Below are 17,758 nucleotides of genomic sequence, written 5' to 3' on the forward strand. Positions count from 1 at the left end.
CAACATATCTAATATATTTCTATAAAATTGTTTTACTTTTAATTACTATGTGAACGTGGGCGGATCAGCGTGCACTAATCTGCTTTTATACTACGTTTTAGTAATAAGTATGTAGCTTTGGTTTTTCAGCTTGCAGTTGTCCTGACTCATTTCTATTCTTCACAAGCGTTATGATATTAAAATTTATTATTTCACTTATTTCATTTTATGTTCAGTTTTATATTAACACTACGTGTATGCTTTAAACATTGTATGAATTAACATTACTTACTTTCAAATGTGTACAAAATAGAAAACAAAAACGAAATAGCTGTCTGTCCCGCTATAGAATTTCGAACAGGCAGATTTACTTTTTTGTAGAAAACTAAATAAATATTACTTCTCAGGCATAACTGAAAAATCACGAAATGTTCAGTAAGGAAAGGCAACATGGGAATGACCGTCCACTGATAAAAAAAGTAAGAATAATTTTGCCTTTCCCGAACATGGGCAGAAACGCACTGAAAGAATCAGCACACCAATCATTCACACATGTGCACAGCCATTCTCTGCAGATGTCTGTTCACACTGGTAGTGCCGAGTGAAATCCTGATAACGGCGGGTGCGCACCTTGATTTCTAATCGAGTAAGTTACGGAGATATCAACATAGTGGTAATTTGATGCTATCATAGTATTTAAATAAAGTGTATAACGCTAGTACTTTTTAAGTTGTCGGACACATGAAGGCGTCGTCGGGAGGAATTTTAACTCAAGAGAGCGTAGCTTTGACTCGTTGCGTTGCGTTCTTTGGTTAAGTCCGTAAACCGTAAAATACAGTGGACTTATAGTAACTTTTTCTGAGAATTGTTACACTACGTTTTTAGCTATGTAATCTTCGACATGGGTAAAAATTTTGTTAATAATTATTAAAAAAAATAGCTTAATTGTAACATTGGCAACAGCCTTGCCGCAGTGGATACACCGGTTTCCGTGAGATCACCGAAGTTAAGCGCTGTCGGGCATGGTCGGCACTTGGATGGGTGACCATCCAGGCCACCATGAGCTGTTGCATTTTCGGGGTGCACTCAGCCTCGTGATGCCAATTGAGGAGCTTCTCGACCGAATAGTAGCGGCTTCGGTCAAGAATACCATCATAACGACCGGGAGGGCGGTGTGCTGACCCCACGCCCCTCCTATCCACATCCTCCACTGAGGATGGCAAGGCGGTCCGATGGTCCCGGTAGGCCACTCGTGGCCCGAAGGCGGAGTGCTTTTATTTGGAACATTGTCCCTACTAATGTGAGTTAGCACTATCTCCATTAAAAAGTACCTGCATAAGATTTGAGACCAAATTTGAAACTTTTTTCTATCCTACATCGGAGACTTGTATACTAGGGACGCTAAACATAAGAAAGAAAAAAACTATAATCTTCAGAAAGTAACGTTGTCAGGTTCCCATTTATGACAATTACCACAGCAAATGTTTCTCAAGATAGTGTTCCATTTAGTGTTCATTTTCTGTTGTGTCACAAAAGATAAGACCAGAGAATCAAAACTTCGCTCGTAAAATAAATTCGATTCAGTAGGTATAAACCACTCAGGACGAAACTCAGTATTTTAATTAAGTGTAGTCACTAAACTAATAAAGCAATTTTTCTTCACTATGTACTTGAAGACATTAAAAACAGTAATTATTTATAAGAGATATGTATTAGTACCCAGTGGCCAGGATGGCCGAGCGGTTCTAGGCGCTACAGTCTGGAACCGCGAGACCTCTAAGGTCGCAGGTTCGAATCCTGCCTCGGGCATGGATGTGTGTGATGTCCTTAGGTTGGTTAGGTTTAGGTAGTTCTAAGTTCTGGGGGACTGATGACCTCAGATGTTAAGTCCCACAGTGCTCAGAGCCATTTGAACCAGCCATTTTATTAGTAACCAATTTCCTATGGTTCCGCCTCTCAGTCATTAAAAACGGAAGCCATAAAGGATCGCTTTGTTGTTCATATATCTAACTGTCTACCTGTGTCTCTGTTAAGGCCATTCTTCTCAGGAAGGCTAGAGATATCGAGTTGAAATTTATGTCACGTACTAAAGAGTACGGTTCTTGGCAATGTGAGAAATTTGAGCTTCTAAATCACTGAACTCAAAATGTACGGCCATTTATGTCACATATTTCGATACTCGCAAACTTACTGTTCAAAACCTATTGATGGACTATTGATGCATGTCCGAAGGCACAGGCACTGCGGCGACTACAGCCGTCATAAAATACATGAAATGTATTCACAGCTGCGAAAGTGGAAATCATATTTCTGAACATCAAAGGTACTACAATATCGTATTTATCCGCCGTCACCAGGTGAGCGACTTTCGATTACAGTATACACGATGGGTGTACGACTGCATGTTATAGACGCGTTGTTCAAGACGTGTTGAAGTTTGCGTCTGATCGTGAAGTGTGCTCGGATAGCCTAATTGTCAGTCGTCTTTCGGCCGTGGTCGCGTGCGGACAGGCTCCGTGTGCCGGACAGCTCACCGCAGTTGTTTACTTCCGCGTTGCGGTATTTCGTGCTGTGTAGCGTACATTACTACTGGACCTCATGGCGCACTGGTGCCGCCGATCGACAATTACTGTAATATTCCAAGCCGAACATGCGCGACCATGCGCTTATGAAATTAAATAATTCATTCTCGAGAGAAGGTATTCGCTTCTCTATCACTGGCAGTATCGTTTACATTAATATGACGACGGAGCAAGCATGTGCTGAGGTAGTTCGACAACACGCACACAGGCTCAAGTTCAAGCATTCTGACGGGCATATTGGAGAGGTAACGGTAGATCAATCTGGATTCGGTCTTCGAACAATTCGGGTCTTTGAGCTCACCTTCGAAGTGTCACAGGACGTGGTCGTCGAAACTTTCCGACCCTACGGCAACGCTGTGGGGCACATCGCAGAAAAATGGCACACATTCACGACATAACAAGATTTGAATGGTGTCCGCCAGATCAAAATCGAACTCTCCAAACATCTTCCACCCCATCTGCTGATAGGCGGCGTGCGAGCCATCGTTATGTACACTACTGGCCATTAAAGTTGCTACACCAAGAGGAAAAGCAGATGATAAACGGGTATTCATTAGACAAATATATTATACTTGAACTGACATGTGATTACATTTTCACGCAATTTGGGTGCATAGATACTGAGAAATCAGTACCCAGAACAACCACCTCTGACCGTAATAGCGGTCTTGATACGCTTGGCCATCGAGTCAAACAAAGCTGGGATGGCGTGTACAGGTACAGCTGCCCATGCAGCTTCAACTCGATACCACAGTTCATCAAGAGTAGTGACTGGCGTATTGTGACGAGCCAGTTGCCCAGCCATCATTGATCAGACGTTCTCAGTTGGTGTCGAACATTTTCTGTATCCAGAAAGGCCCGTACAGGACCTGCAACATGCGGTCGTGCATTATCCTGCTGAAATGTAGGGTTTCGCAGGGGTAGAATGAAGGGTAGAGCCACGGGTCGTAACACATCTGAAATGTAACGTCCACTGTTCAAAGCTCCGTCAATGCAAACAAGAGGTGACTGAGACATGTAACCATCACGCCGGGTGATACGCTAGTATGGCGATGACGAATACACGTTTCCAATGTGCGTTCACCGCGATGTCGCCAAACACGGATGCGACCATCATGATGCTGTAAACAGAACCTGGATTCATCCGAAAAAATGACGTTTTGCCATTCGTGCACCCAGGTTCGTCGTTGAGTACACCATCGCACGGCGTTCCTGTCTGTGATGCAGCGCCAAGGGTAACCCACCCCATGGTCTCCGAGCTGACAGTCCATGCTGCTGCAAACGTCGTCGAACTGTTCGTGCAGATGGTTCTCGTCTTGCAAACGTCCCCATCTGTTAACGCAGGGATGGAGACGTGGCTGCGCGATCCGTTACAGCCATGTGGATAGGATGCCTGTCATCTCGACTGCTAGTTGTACGAGGCCGTTGGGATGCAGCACGGCGTTCCGTATTAACCTCCTGAACCCACCGATTCCATATTGTGCTAACATAGATCTCGACCAACGCGAGCAGCAATGTCGCGATACGATAAACCGCAATAGCGATAGGCTACAATCCGACCTTTATCAAAGTTGGAAACGTAATGGTACGCATTTCTCCTTCTTACACGAGGCATCACAACAACGTTTCACCAGGCAACGCCGGTCAACTGCTGTTTGTGTATGAGGAATCGGTTGGAAACTTTCCTCATGTCAGCACGTTGTAGGTGTCACCACCGGCGCCAACCTTGTGTAAATGGTCTGAACAGCTAATCATTTGCATATCACAGTATCTTGTTCCTATCGGTTACATTTCGCGTCTGTAGCACGTCATCTTCGTGGCGTAGCAATTTTAATGGCCAGTAGTGTATGATGGCCAGCTGTGGACGTGTGCTGATTCCGGTCAGACTGTCTCCGCCGTCGTTTTCTCCAGGTCCCGACCGGTGACGCAGCTCCCAAAGCGACGGTCACTTCTTTACCAGACAGCTACGCCAAGGCCGTACTCAGTCCAGATGCGTCACTTCAGGAAGCGCCTGTTCTCCCCCCAGCACTCCCCAATGGAAATGGCGGTGCTACCACGGCCTCACCGGCACCATCTCTGACGGCTACTACATCACCAACTCTCCATAGCTAGATGACTGGCCAGTCCGCTGCAATGGAGATCGATGAGAGTGCGGTGCCTACCTCTGCTTTTCTTCAGATGGGCGCGACCTCGGACACTGAACGTCCACATTCTGATACAGAACAGCACCTACGAAAGCAGCGGTCGTCCCGAAAACGGAAGAGGAGAAGTCAAACGCCATCCGACGACACACGTCTTCATGTGGTATCGTAGGCAGTGGAGGACAGACAAAGCAGTGACCCCCCTTCGAGCGCCCTGCGGACTAGAGTGGCCGCTCCTGATGTCCCATCTGAGGAACGATCCCATCTGACAACGATCGATTCCATGGAGGGAGAGTCCCTGGATCCTACAGCAGCGTCACCACAACACTCCCTCGATGAGTGCGACAGTAGCTTGCCACCTGTTCCAGTCTCCTGGGCTGATGATGTCGACGATGGAACAGATCTAGAAAGGTGGCCCTCCCGTCAGGCAGTGCTCCTTGGAGGTACCTGACCCACCTTGGGGCTACAGTGATTGCGGCCACAGTGACTGCGTCGGAAGTTACACGCCGGCCGGACATCTCAGCCACAACTTCTGTGTCACAACACTACCGCATTACGACGTTGAATCTGGCCACCATTCGGGCTTCCCACAAATTGGCAATGTTCCGAGAGATCATTTACGCTGCTGATGTCGACATTGCCCTCCTCCAAAAAGTGATAGACACTGATTTCTACGCCCCCACTGGCTACACAGCACACCTCTCCCATGCTTCTGACAACAGTAGTGGAGTCGCCATACTCCTCCTTTCTGGACTCCCTGCCGGAGATGTAGTGTACCTTCCTAATGCTAGAGGCATGGATCACGCTGTTGACGTAGTGACCGGCACACCTTCCTTGCTGACGAGGTAAGGCCGCTTTTTGAGGGTCCCCCTGGATGAAATGGTCCTCGGTGGCGATTTCAACTACACACAAGTGCGTGCTGACCAACTTGCGCGTCATTCCCCATGTATGGACCTCTCCGCCATCATCATAAACTTCACCTTGTTCACACATGGACAAAGGCTCATGGCCTGTGCAGTTTTCACGTACTATACGGCGCATTCGTCCAGTCGCCTCGGCCATACATACCTCACATATTCCCTTGCTGCCAACACTTGTCATGCCAAAGTATGGCCCCTGGCTTTCTCTACGTCTGTATCTGCGATGTCGTCCTCGTCCGCCAACAGGTGTGGCACAGCCGCGGCCTGTGGAAATTAAACGTTTCCCAACTGACTGTCCCTGATTGCCGACGGATCGTTGAGGATGCGTGGGCCGTCTGTCGTCAACGTCGCCCCACATACACATCCCCCTTATCCTGGTGGCTATCCTGCGTGAAACCAGCTCTTGGCAGGGCACTGATGGGATATGGTGAAGACTTAAAAGCTTGGCGAGCGAGCACCATGGACTTTTATTAAGCGGTGCTTCGTGCCTGCACTTCGATAACATTCTCCCCTGTCCGTCAGGCGATAGTGAATCGTGCTAAAGCGCATATCACTTCAACATGCGACAACTCTTGGAAGGGACCCTTGCCAGATCCTGCACCCGTGACCATATGCCTCACGAAACGCCATCGATGCCACACCATCTCCTCACAGAACGCCGACGTCGTCGTCGAGCTCTCATCTGCGACCTCACAGATGCAGAAGGACGACGATACACTACACAATACACCGTTGGTCACGCTTTCTATTCTCATATCTGCCGGCTGTACGCTGCCGTCCCACATCCCTCGACCTTAATTGAGGAGAGAGCAGCACTGACTGCTGTCAACATCATGCCAGAACGTAAGGAACAAGTGATCTCCGATGAAGTCCTAGATGCTACCATGGTGGGAGCTGCCAACAAGTCCTCTGAACCTGAAGGCCTCCCCCTCAAATTTAACGTGTTTAGCTATCTTTTGGTACCTACTTGGACGTCCATTTGTCGTGAACCAATGTCACCCACGACGACGACTCCAGCCACCTTCCTTGATGGGGTCATCATCCTGGTCCCTAAGCCACATGGACGATCACAGATCTGTGATTACCGGCCCATGATTCTACTAAACAGTGACATGAAAATTTTTACCCGTTTGTTGGCCTCACGACTCAAGAAGGCAGCAAGGTACTTCGCTGGGCGGTGACAACAACATCCATACGGCCCTTTGCAGTTACAGTGATATTATCGTGCTCACGCTGGCGGATTAGCATCGCTTGACTTCAGTCAGGCATTGGATCGTGTCGACCATACCTTTCTGAAATCGGTCCTCCTACACATGGGTTTTCCGGCTCGTATAGTAACAGTGGTAATGCGGCTCTTGAGCGGGGCAACTTGAAGAATACTTTGTAATGGTTGCCTCACTGCGTCTCTATCGATCGAGCGCTCTGTCCGACAGGATTGCCCACTTTCCACGAGACCTGTATTCTTTGGCATTGGAGCCCCTACTCCAAGGGCTTTGCCAATGCCTGCTGGGCATGACATTGCAGGGGCACTGCTTCAGTTGTTCACCTTATGCTGACGATCTGGTCCTCTACCTCAGCAATGAAGACGATGTTCGCATGGCACTGAATTGGGTGGCAACATGGGAAGGCATCGGGCAGTTCTCTTAACATTTCCAAATCGAAGGTTCTGCTCATGTGTGAGGGTGTACCTGAGAGATATGTCGCTTCTCTAAGTGTAGCCACCAGTGTCCGCTGTTTGGGCATTGATTTTATGAGTGACCCCCGTCGTTCAGCGAATACCAACAGTAAACGTCTCCTCCAAATGATCATCGCCTTGTAGACCACCGGCTCAGATCCCTCGACATTTCACAGCGTGCGCAATACGTGAATGTTTACCACGCCTCAGGCATTCCCCATGTGGCACAAGTGTTCCCAGTTCCGATCACCCTCGCTCGTCGTATGATGATGGCGATGGGATCCTTTGTCTGTACCGGGATGCTATTTAAAGTTCAATATTCTTCCCTTGTCCTCCCACGGGAGCGTAGTGGAGTGGGCTTATTCCATGTGCCAGACAGAGTTACTGAACTTTTTGTTAGTTCCCAACTGGAAGTCTCGCGTCGCTGCCCGGCGAACCTGAACGGACTGCTTTTAAATGAATACGCGCCGGTCTCCATGTCATCTCCAGCCATATTATTAGACATTCTACCCCCTCCCCTTTTATCACTGTCGGCACTTCTTTCTTGAATTAAGTTACATCCGGTACTCCTGACACCTTCGACGTATACCCCAGGAAATGGCTGTACATGACACATTGCAAATGTGTCGAACCCCCAAGACCATCGAACACAAGTTTCCTCAGATCATATGGTGTCGTGTGTGACAGCGGTGCGTGCAGGTTATCTCGACACCAGCGTTCACGCCACCTGGCATATGACCGTCAATGGCAAACAGGTCAACCAGTTTCGTTTGCACCGCATCCGCCTCGCTGGCACACCCCTCTTTGTTCTCTGTGGTGTGGAGGACACAGACGCCGATCGATTCTCATGTCTGACGTCTGGAGTCTCGCGCAGCCTATCTTGGCTTTCCTTACCCGACAGACACCTGCTCAGATCACTTTTCTTACGCTTTTATTCCCGAATGTAATTCATTACCCCGCAACAAAAACGCAGTCATACGGTCCGCTACCTTTTTGGCCCCGATGAGAAATCAGAACTAGGTTATTAACTATCGACACTGTGCACTTGTTCGCAACCCCAGATAAAAGCAGTTCTTTTCAAATTTTTACGGAGTGCCTTTCATGACCCGCCCTCCAGATGGAACGTCCAAATAATGAGATGCTGATGCTTTTCTGCTGACATGCTGTTCTGAACGCACTACAAACGGAATCTCCATTAAAATTTCGAGAAGACACGTTTGGATGTTCCGCCAAGCGGAAGGCGCTAGCGACTACTGGAATTCTGGTACATAGCCTACAATATTGAAAAAAATTATTGAATAAAAACAATAAAAAATTAAAAATAACGTACAAGAAAGAAAATAAAATATACATACACAAAATGCAATAAAATAAACATAAAAAACAAAAGCTCGTACACAACTGTTTCATTTTCATCGCAAATGTTCTTGCCACCTGGTTTCTTCCCTTGGCTCTGAGCACTATGGGACTTAGCTGCTGAGGTCATCAGTCCCCTAGAACTTAGAACTACTTAAACCTAACTAACCTAAGGACATCACACACACCCATGCCCGAGGCAGGATTCGAACCTGCGACCGTAGCGGTCGCACGGTTCCAGACTGTAGCGCCTAGAACCGCTCGGTCACTCCGGCCGGCTTTCTTCCTTTCCTACACCCTTCTAGTAATAAGTTAGTTGTTTTGGGATAGGCGTACATAGGCGCCAACGCCTGAAGAGGTGCATTTTTATTTTTTTGTTAGTACACAAGTGGTGGAGACAAGTAGATATTTTTTTTGTAGTTTCCCTTTTCTGTCCACGGGCAAAAGAAAAAGTGGCAGAGCGGGAAAAATATTGTTTTATGTCTCAAGTACGTTCCATTAGATTACCACATAGTTTCATTCAGCAACTATTTTACAAATTTGTTTCGTAGTAAGACTAACCAAATAGGAGCATTACGTAATGTCATCAGAGAAACCATTTCACTTAATACTCCATTTGTCAAAAAACGATCGGAATTTTACAATTTGTTTCGTAGTAAGACTAACCACATAGGAGCATTACGTAATCTCATCAAAGAAATCATTTCACTTAATACTCCGTTTGTCAACAAACGATCGGTATAGCTTTCTATCTTAAATGACATAAATAGTGTCTCTTTATTTGTCGCGTGAAGCCCGTGATATTTGAAGTTGTTCTGGCGCACTCGGGGCTGATGGCCGCTAACCAACAATGCTTTAACTGCAGAATTTTGCAAATAAAGAAACATTCTTATAATTCAATTCCATATCATAAGGGGGACGTGAAGGTAAAGGGTCAAATGGTTTAAATGGCTCTAAGCATTGTGGGACTTAACATCTGAGGTCAACAGTTCCCTAGACTTAGAACTACTTAAACCTAACTAACCTAAGTACATCACACACATCCATGCCCGAGGCAGGCTTCGAACCTGCGACCGGTACCGGACTGAAGCGCCTAGAACCGCTCGGCCACAGAGGCCGGCTGAAGGTAAAGGAAAACATGACAATTTGAAATTAACATCTCTCTCTCTCCCTGTCGAGCGCAGCAGCCGAATCAGAATAAAAGTCTACACCAAAAGAGAAGGTTTATAATAATCTCTGACATTACTTTCGACGATCTGTTATACTTCCGTCATTGTCAGACGCCTTTCTTTAGCACAACACTTTACACTTTATTTCATTCAGTATTGTCGAATTAGCAGGGGACGGCACAACGTGAATGAAGTAACATACTGTGGGAAAAGAGTAAAAGAATAGAAACGAAATATAAGTGATATGCAGTTACAGAAGGGTGCTGAAAATTTAATGATAAGAAATGAGGAAGTTCTCCAAGACATCAATGAGGAAACGAATGTGTGAAAAACACTAAAAATAGTAAGGTTCAGACTGACAGTACATATCTGAAATCAGGGAATAGCTTTCATAGTATCGGAAGTAGCGCCTTGGGCAAAAATCGCAGGGGAAGACAGAGATTGGGCTATACACAACAAGTAGTCGACAACCTTGGCTGTAAGTTCTACTCTGAGTTGAAGACCTCATTTCAGGAAATGAAGACGCTGTGAGTGCATGAAACCAATCTTAGGACTAATAACTCCCCCCCCCCCTCCCTCCTGAAAGCAAAAACAAAAAGAACTGGAAATACGAGCCTGTGAAGCGAACAAGCTGCTCCATATACGAATGGAATCGGACAAAAAATCGGTTCATTGGCATGAGGTACACTATACCATAGTTTGACTAGTATTTAACTGTAGATGTAGACTTTAAGGTTTGCGCAGCTTTAGATGTCGATGTAGACTTAAATTTGGATGCAGACTTAGCTGTTTCCACATGTAAAAGGTGCAGCAGTGAAACAGGCTATTTTGAAACCTCCACCAGCGATACAAATTTATTCACAGTGATATAAAGGAAATACAACATGAATTTCCAATGCTTGCAGTTTAAACTGCCAATAACTCGCAAATTCGATCACGTAAGAAGTCCCCATTTTCCGTCACACATCCTTCAGGTCCTTAAGGAGTGAAATGTACCCGTAGGTGACATGTTCCACAGCGCCTTAGCGGAATGCCTCGATGCATGGCACATGGTCCGGTCTTGTTGGAAGAATGGCTTTCCCGTTACAGGAAAATCAGGGCTGGAAAATGATTCGAAATGTGAGCATAACGTTCTATATCCATAGTAACAGCATTTCCGCGATCATTCCCCCCCCCCCCTCCCAAATAAAAAGAACACGTTTCAGCATTTTCACGAGATCTGGCCTCAAGATCAGATTGCCACACAGACCTGGGTTGTCGTTCATGAAGACGAACAGTTTTCGGCCAAAATGTAATCTCTTTGGTGGTCGGCTGCATTCAGTTTTTGCACTCTCTGAATTTTGTGTATGTGGTATTGTTGTTCCTTGTGCAGTATTCACCGTACTCTGCAATTCGATATCTCAAGTCACACCAAAGCTCGCGTGCAGAACTCGTGGAAGGCTTCTGCCACTCTTGCAACGTTCTCTGGTATAAATACGCGTTTCGCTCTTCCACCCCTCTTTTGCACTGTATCACCTTTTCCCTCAGAATTCTCTACCCACACTTTGAAATCATGTGCTGTCGGTACTGGGACATGACGTGCGAGAGTGTAGTAAGTATTAAATACACGTTGGACGGCCACGTAGATGTCGCTGTAAACCGCCTTCGCCGCAACAGTGCGTTGTTCACCGGTTCACGACGCCATCTCGACTAAATATCGATATCAGGGTGAATGGCAAATGTTTGTTGACTAGATGGCACAAACCTGTTCTCTGATTTCAACATTAATGTGCTACTTGTATTTCCAGGGTTACCAGATCACCCACTTCATGCCACACCTGTTAAATGTAGATTTAAGTGTGGATGTTAACATGGGTATCTGGAAACAGATTTGGGTGTATACAAATGTAGATTTAGTTATTATGTACATGTTGATACAGACAGAGATATACACTCCTGGAAATTGAAATAAGAACACCGTGAATTCATTGTCCCAGGCAGGGGAAACTTTATTGACACATTCCTGGGGTCAGATACATCACATGATCACACTGACAGAACCACAGGCACATAGACACAGGCAACAGAGACTGCACAATGTCGGCACTAGTACAGTGTATATCCACCTTTCGCAGCAATGCAGGCTGCTATTCTCCCATGGAGACGATCGTAGAGATGCTGGATGTAGTCCTGTGGAACGGCTTGCCATGCCATTTCCACCTGGCGCCTCAGTTGGACCAGCGTTCGTGCTGGACGTGCAGACCGCGTGAGACGACGCTTCATCCAGTCCCAAACATGCTCAATGGGGGACAGATCCGGAGATCTTGCTGGCCAGGGTAGTTGACTTACACCTTCTAGAGCACGTTGGGTGGCACGGGATACATGCGGACGTGCATTGTCCTGTTGGAACAGCAAGTTCCCTTGCCGTTCTAGGAATGGTAGAACGATGGGTTCGATGACGGTTTGGATGTACCGTGCACTATTCAGTGTCCCCTCGACGATCACCAGTGGTGTACGGCCAGTGTAGGAGATCGCTCCCCACACCATGATGCCGGGTGTTGGCCCTGTGTGCCTCGGTCGTATGCAGTCCTGATTGTGGCGTTCACCTGCACGGCGCCAAACACGCATTCGACCATCATTGGCACCAAGGCAGAAGCGACTCTCATCGCTGAAGACGACACGTCTCCATTCGTCCCCCCATTCACGCCTGTCGCGACACCACTGGAGGCGGGCTGCACGATGTTGGGGCGTGAGCGGAAGACGGCCTAACGGTGTGCGGGATCGTAGCCCAGCTTCATGGAGACGGTTGCGAATGGTCCTCGCCGATACCCCAGGAGCAACAGTGTCCCTAATTTGCTGGGAAGTGGCGGTGCGGTCCCCTACGGCACTGCTTTGGATCCTACGGTCTTGGCGTGCATCCGTCCGTCGCTGCGGTCCGGTCCCAGGTCGACGGGCACGTGCACCTTCCGCCGACCACTGGCGACAACATCGATGTACTGTGGAGACCTCACGCCCCACGTGTTGAGCAATTCGGCGGTACGTCCACCCGGCCTCCCGCATGCCCACTATACGCCCTCGCTCAAAGTCCGTCAACTGCACATACGGTTCACGTCCACGCTGTCGCGGCATGCTACCAGTGTTAAAGACTGCGATGGAGCTCCGTATGCCACGGCAAACTGGCTGACACTGACGGCGGCGGTGCACAAATGCTGCGCAGCTAGCGCCATTCGACAGCCAACACCGCGGTTCCTGGTGTGTCCGCTGTGCCGTGCGTGTGATCATTGCTTGTACAGCCCTCTCGCAGTGTCCGGAGCAAGTATGGTGGGTCTGACACACCGGTGTCAATGTGTTCTTTTTTCCATTTCCAGGAGTGTAGATTGCTCAGCTCTGTACAGACAAAATATCTGCTAGGAAAGCTCGCTGTGACAATCCGTCCTGACGGCCTCCATCAACCTCGTCAAGATGGTTTAAATGGTTCAAATGGCTCTGAGCACTAACTAACCTAACTAACCTAAGGACATCACACACATCCATGCCCGAGGCACGATTCGAACCTGCGACCGTAGTCGTCACGCTGGTCCGGACTGAAGCGCCTAGAACCGCTCGGCCACCGCGGCTGGCCCTCGTCAAGGCATATCGTGATGGTTTGCCCTTATGAACATAATCTGTTACCTCCACACTTTGGCAGTCCCAAAAACGCTTAGTATCATCTTGCTGGACGACGCTTCGCCTCTTCGGAGTTGGTGAATCCACATGTTTCAACTGCTTGCTTTTGTTCCTTTGTCTCGGGGTCATATACACGCTCCAGTCACATTAATCAGACCACAGCCTAAGTTCGACTTCAATGTGCGGTAACCACTCACAGACGGCAGAAGGCAGCAGCAGCAGAGGAGGGTATATAAAGTGTTTTGGGGGGACTGGGGAAACAGTGCCATCGTTGTCGTAATGAGGAAACGGGGCATTTATTTGACGTCCAAAAGGGCATGATCACTGTCTTTCGGGTCAAGGATGGAAGTATTTCTTAAAAGGCTAAGTCTGTTCTCAGTTTGCGTGCCGCTGAAGGTTAAGTCTACAGCTGAATAGACGTGTAACTGACCGCCCAGATATTCCAAGGGGTTAAGAACAGCGTCTCCTCAACGTCTGTTCAGCGAACGTTGCTGCATAAGTGCGTCCACAGCACTCGCCTGGTTCAAGCACCCCTGCTGATTGCTGTCCATCACCGACAAGGACTGGAATTTTGCAAACCAACAACGCAGCTGGACGTCCACTGATTGGTGACAGGTGGCCTTTCCAGACGAATTACATGCTCCACCGGACAGATGACAGTTGGCATGAACGACTTGGAGCGTCTGATAGCAAACACCCTGCAAGAATCTTCGGAAGGGTCCATGGTGGAGGAGGAAGCGATATGACGCAGGGAATGTTTTTGTGGCATTCCCTGGGTGATCTCGTCATTCGGAGCCCTATGGGACTTAACATCTATGGTCATCAGTCCCCTAGAACTTAGAACTACTTAAACCTAACTTACCTAAGGACATCACACAACACCCAGTCATCACGAGGCAGAGAAAATCCCTGACCCCGCCGGGAATCGAACCCGGGAACCCGGGCGCGGAAAGCGAGAAAGCTACCGCACGACCACGAGCTGCGAACCATAAACCAATAGAAGTATGTTTATATCCTTGTGGATCACGGCCACCTCTACAGCTGTTTGTTATTCCTCGACATGGGTCGTGGCACTGTTGCTTTAATTCAAATGAAGAAAATGGACTGCGACACGATTCTACTCTGTATGAATGTGCTGCTCAGTTCGGTTGTGGCCCGTCCAGCAGCGTGAGACGGCACTATGTGTCAGGACTGCAGACAGCACCACGAAATACACTCAAGCTCATAAATTAAGGATAATTGCAGAATGTGGTACCACACAACGTGGCACTACACAAAACTGGCGCTAACAGCATAGGCACATAGTGAACGCACACAGATCTGTAAGTCCCGGTATTGGTGATCAGTTGAGAAAACCGTCCCGAAACACATCTGCTACAAAACACCACTGTTTCCTACCCGACATCAATATGGGATATGATCACCATGCACACGTACACAGGCCGCACAACGGGTTGGTATACAATGGATCAGGTGGTATAGAAGCTGCTGGGGTATAGCCTCCCATTCTTTCACCAGTGCCTGTCGGGGTTCCTGAAGCGTCCTAGGGGTTTGAAGACGTGCAGCGATACATCGACCGAGAGCATCCCAGACGTGTTCGATGAAGTTTAGGTGTGGAGAACAGGCAGGGCACTTCATTCGCCTGATACCTTCTGTTTCCAGGTACTCCTCCACGATGGCAGCTCGGTGAGGCCGTGCGTTATCAGCCATTACGAGGAAGGTGGGACCCACTGCACCCCTGAAAAGGCGGACGTACTGACCTGCTACAGTTCCTTTGTCAAAGACATGCAGGGATGTACGTGCACCAATCATAATCCCACCTCCCACCATCAAACCACGACCTCCATACAGGTCGCTCTCAAGGAAGTTAAGGGGTTGGTATCTGGTTCCTGGTTCACGGCAGATGAAAACCCGGCGAGAATAAGTGTTGAGACTATAACTGGACTCGTCAGTGAGCATAATCTCTGACCACTGTTCAAATGACCATCTACTGTGTTCTTGACACCAGGCTTTACGCGATCTCCTGTGACCAGTGGGTCTCCGGGCGTATAAACCACGTCTGTTCAGTCGTCTGTAGACTGTGTGTCTGGAGACAACTGCTGCAGTGGCTGCGGTAAGGACCCGAGCAAGGCTAGCTGCAGTACTCCGTGGCCGTCTGCGGGCACTGATGATATCGGTCTTCTTATGGTGTCGTACACTGTGCACGTCCCGTAATGTAGCGTCTGGACACGTTTCCTGTCTGCTGGAATCGTTGCCGTAATCTTGAGATCACACATTGTGGCACACGGAGGGCCCGTGCTACGACCTGTTGTGTTTGACCAGCCTCCAGCCGCCCTAGTATTCTACCCCTCATAACGTCATCAATATGTGTTCTTTGGACGATTTTCAACACATAGTCACCATGAGTACGTCTGAAAACGTCTGCACACTTACTCGCTGCACCGTACTCTGACATGCACCAACACACCTCCGCGTATGTAGACTGCTGCCAGCGCCACCGTGCAACGACCGCCGGTCAAATCCACCGCATGGTCATACCCTGAGGTGATTTAAACCCGCAAACCGCCCATCAGAGCGTTGTTTCACCATGTATCAGCATTATCCTTAATTTATGAGTATGAGTGAAAAAGGTCAATTAGGCTACGTTATCAATTGTTCAAAATACAGTACAAGTAATCAAAAATACAAGTAGTTTTGCTCTAAGTGCACAGAAGGTCCTTTTGCTGTAGTTTGCTGCCTGCTGGTCGAAGAATCGGAGGCAGGGCGACGACGCAGCTCCCAGCAGCCACTGCCCAGAACACTGCCATTGCTGCCTGTGTCTGTGGGCTGCTGGCCGTGTTGCGGCGGAGTGGCGCAGTCCGTCTTGCAGATACTATCTGCGCCAGATTTGTCGGACGCTAATTCCACTGCGCCAAAGTCGTACTCGGCCACGGACCGTTCGCCGTCTGCCTGAAACACGTTACCCCGCTGGTCGGCGCTTCTACCGACATATGTTCCACTTTGTTCTTCTTGCTTCTAGTGATGGAAATGGTCGCAACTCGCAGTTAAACTCCAAATCCCAGCGTAATGAACGATGGGTAATCTGTGCTCTACATTGTGAGCCAGCTCAGAGAGACAGCCCCTTGTTTTCGCTAAGTTACACCGAACAGCCGCAACATTATGACCACCGACCTTTTCTATGTAAATCTGCACAGGCGATAGCAGCCGCACCTGTCGATAATGACTGCTAGTCAGACGCACGCACAATGCACGTAGTATCATTGAGCGTGCTATACACGTGTAGAATGGGGAGCGCGTGCAATCTATCTTACGAAGGTCACTCCAAAAGAAATTTTTTGTAAAAATACGGTTTTCATTCTGCATGTGTGAAAGTTTTACAGTGTGTAGATACATCCTTCCCGCTTGTTTTCAAACTTAGTTCAACCTGTTCCCGTGAGTGGCGCCGTCAGAGAATGTCTTCTAGATGGCTGCTACATTTGACGTTCGTCAGAAGCAACGTGCTGTCATAGAATTCCTGTGCTGTGAAAACGAGACAGTGGAAAACATCCACAAGAGGTTGAAAAAGGTGTATGTTGACGCTGCTGTCGATCGCAGTACAGTTAGTCGGTGGGCGAGCAGGTTACGTGATGAAAGCGGTCACGGCATTATTGAGGATTGTCCTCGCAGCGGCAGGCCTCGTACTGCACACACTCCAGACAATGTGCAGAGAGTTAACGAACTGGTGACTGCTGACAGACGCATTACAGAGTACGAATTCTCACGCTACGTTGGGATAGGGGAAGGAAATGTTTGCAGGATACTGAAAGTGTTGGCGTTAAAAAAGGTTTGTGCCGGGTGTGTTTCCAGGATATTGACAGTGGCTCACAAAGAAACAAGAAAAACGGTATGCAGCGTTTGGAACAGTACGAGAATGGTGGAGATGAATTTCTTGGAAGAATTGTGAAAGGTGATGAAACATGGCTCTCTTCGTGGAACTAGGTTTGAAGATGATGATTCCATTGCACAGTGGCTCCAACAGGTTTGTCCACAATTTTACCGTGCGGGTGTACAGGCGCTGGTTCCAAGATGGCGTAAGGCAGTTGAGAGGGATGGAAATTATGTGGAGAAATGAAAATATTGTTCCTAAAGTATGTATCTACACACTGTAAAACTTTCAAACATGTAGAATAAAAGATGGACTTCAAAAGAAATAGTTTGCATTTCTTTTGGAGTGACTCTCGTAAATTGACAGAGGGCAGATAGTGATGGCCCGGAGGCTTGGAACGAGCATTTCAGGAACTGTACGACCTGT

General features: G+C 48.0%; 1 pseudogene; it reads left to right on the forward strand.

The window, feature by feature from the left end:
- The first annotated feature begins 934 nt into the window (after positions 1 to 934).
- Positions 935 to 1,052, forward strand: LOC126429681 (5S ribosomal RNA; annotated as a pseudogene).
- Positions 1,053 to 17,758: the final 16,706 nt, after the last annotated feature.

Source organism: Schistocerca serialis, chromosome 1, assembly GCF_023864345.2.
Source record: "Schistocerca serialis cubense isolate TAMUIC-IGC-003099 chromosome 1, iqSchSeri2.2, whole genome shotgun sequence".
Classification (NCBI taxonomy): domain Eukaryota; kingdom Metazoa; phylum Arthropoda; class Insecta; order Orthoptera; family Acrididae; genus Schistocerca; species Schistocerca serialis.